The sequence below is a fragment of the Perna viridis genome, chromosome 4 (assembly GCF_037379345.1).
Source record: "Perna viridis isolate PV_CMFRI_1.1 ecotype Kerala chromosome 4, ASM3737934v1, whole genome shotgun sequence".
Classification (NCBI taxonomy): Eukaryota; Metazoa; Mollusca; class Bivalvia; order Mytilida; family Mytilidae; genus Perna; species Perna viridis.
The window spans coordinates 44273173-44275887 of record NC_142448.1 but is presented as its reverse complement, the minus strand read 5'-3'; the positions used below and the strand labels follow the sequence as shown (position 1 = coordinate 44275887).

The 2715-nt window shown below is 30.6% G+C and overlaps 1 long non-coding RNA gene across 1 annotated transcript; it reads right to left on the bottom strand.

Moving 5' to 3' along the window:
* Positions 1-948: 948 nt before the first annotated feature.
* LOC148620218 (uncharacterized) lies at positions 949-2492 on the bottom strand. The gene is made up of 4 exons (XR_015921334.1): positions 2393-2492; positions 1897-2007; positions 1236-1352; positions 949-1027 (listed from the first exon to the last, which is right to left on the bottom strand). It is a non-coding gene; the product is annotated as an uncharacterized LOC148620218 (long non-coding RNA).
* Positions 2493-2715: the final 223 nt, after the last annotated feature.

The following is a 2715-nucleotide window of genomic DNA, read 5'->3' as shown; positions in this document are numbered from 1 at the left end:
ATATTTTCGTAAGAAACCTTTCACACAATTTTTATGCAGGATTTGTTGTACAAATGTGGTAATACAACTGTTACCATAAGCCAGATGTAACATTTATTGTTTGTGTTTGTGTTGTGTCTACTTACATAAGTATATACATGTATTTCCGAAAAACAAAGGCTGGAAATATTTGATATGCTGTAATTCAATGCCTTTTGACGGACATGGCATGTATTTCAAGGCAAAAGCGTTGGTCTGTCGATCAAAATCTCAATCGTGCTTAGTCGATTTGGTAGCCGGTCATTTGAAAAACAAAGAGGCAGTGAGTATACCAATCCTAAAGTGTTTAGAATGAATAGGTCTGAGTCAGAACCTTCAATACATCGGACTGCGAGTGGAACCCGCTACCACAAGACCATTTAGGCGGTTAGGGTGAATGAGGGGCCAAAGATTAATATGTTTGTTACCACCAAACATGGTCTAGAATTTATTTAATCCACAAATTGAACGTATTATAACAAAAACGATATCCAGCAAATTGGTGTTTATCTTATTAATATGTAATTTTCATTTTGTGTTTAATTGATAGAATTAATAAATTTTTTTTTTTTTAGCGTAGGTAATTTATATTCTAAAATTTAACAAAGAAAAGATTTGTATTTTTGTAACATGTACCCAATTCATTGTTTCATGGAGTTATATGTCACCAGAAAAATCTATTAGAGTAGTGATATGCCGGGTGACTGTCAAAAAGTATTACAGCAGTCGACATAAGTGTGTTGTACATATTAGTTGTATCTGCCAAGGAAGTACTCTACTAGCAAAGCTAAAGTATTCTACCTATTTATGTGTGTAATTTCATTTTCATTCAATCGGCAAAGCAAACTTTTTTTACCGAAAACATCTGTGGCTAAAAATGATGTATCATGTACAAGAAGATACAACATTTATTAATAAAAAAGACAGATATGTTTAGTATCATAATTTTATTAGGATACTTATTGTATTACTTCATTAATCTGCATTCTGACTTTTTATTAGTATTTTTCTACAACAAAAAATTAAAAAAATCATGACTATGAATCGATTATATTAATGCTCGAATTTTAAGTGGATAATTGTTCTTATTTCCCTTTTTGTGTCATGTAAATATATTTTTAATCGCAGAAAAAAAATTTATTTTACGATTTTATGATTCAAATATTTTGAAATTCAGTGTATATTTTTAAAGACGACTGACTATTTCAATATCTTACTTAGTTGGCACTGTTTTCCATAGTAGCCATATGGACAAGAACATTTATAATAAGGATAGCCATAAACATATCCACAGGTTCCTCCATTGAGACATGGGTTAGGAAAGCATGCGTTATCTACGAATATAAATATACATTCAAGTAATATTACACGTTTTTTTTATTATTTTGATAAGTATTGTATTGTTGTACTTACAAGATAAAATAAGGAAAAGAAACTTTAATATGCATATTTTTATATGTAATTCCTAACCTTCTAGTTTAAACATATGCACAAGGAAATGCAGAACCATAAATTATTTTTTATAAGTATTATTATTATTTTTTTCAAAATATAATTTCCTATTCATACTAAATTGAAATATAAACAAATGTACTCACACTTTAATTCTGAAGAGAACATAATACGGCAAATTGTATTACGAAAACTTAATGCCAAGACATGTATTAATTTCAATAATAAACCTTTTATATAGTTCTTTGTTCGAAAACACATTTATAATTCTATTCAATTTCCCATCATCAACTTTATTTAATATATGTATTTGTCAATAGTTATCGAGTTATCTCAGTAATTTATCTTGCCGTGTTAGCGGCACTAAAGCTCATTTGCTATGACAACAAAAACAACGGAAAGAATTAAAGTGTAATAGTTACTTACACTGGCAGTTTTTTCCTGTGTATCCTTTTCTACAGTAGCACTTATAGCTATATAGACCACGTTTCTTGCAGGTTCCTCCATTCCTGCAGGGATAAGGTGAACATGGATTCGCTAAAATAGACATAACGAGATTAGATATGGTGTATATGACAAAGAGTCATCAACCCCAACCCGATAAAAATATCAGCCGTACGTGTAAAATTTCACATGATATATATAAGAAGGGTAAAGTGTTACTTGTGGTTGAGTCAGTTGGTAAGAAAGCGTTTGCCAGATATCAAGCTACAGGAAATATATGAGACAAATTAAAAGCAACTTGACCGTCCGTGCGAGACTCGCAAGAATAGTCAAGAACGTTAAAAACCCCTTAGTAACCGAAAGAATCAAATGAAAAACACAAACATGGATTCTGAAGATGAAAGCGAAAGTAGTAAACTAAACCGTAAAAAAATGAATGGTATTTATGTAAGGGTGAAGTTTAGTGAATGTTACTTACGGTAGTATACTGCCTGAACGAAACAGAGACAAACAAGTGTCAACACAACAAGCTTATACATAGTAATGTCTTAGTTCTATCTAGGACTAATAAATAATCAAATCAATCCCAATCTTATATAGAGGTTTGCAAGATGTCACAATGACAAAAATGTTGTCCTATTTTCATTTATATTTTAAAAAGGGTTAAAAATCAAACGATTAATGACGCCCTGAGTTTTTGTTTTGGTGCATGAGAAAATGTCGCATATTTATGAGGTGTAATAAAGATCGATTAGCTTAAAAATTAAAGTACCAATCCATATAAAATACGGACACTGACTT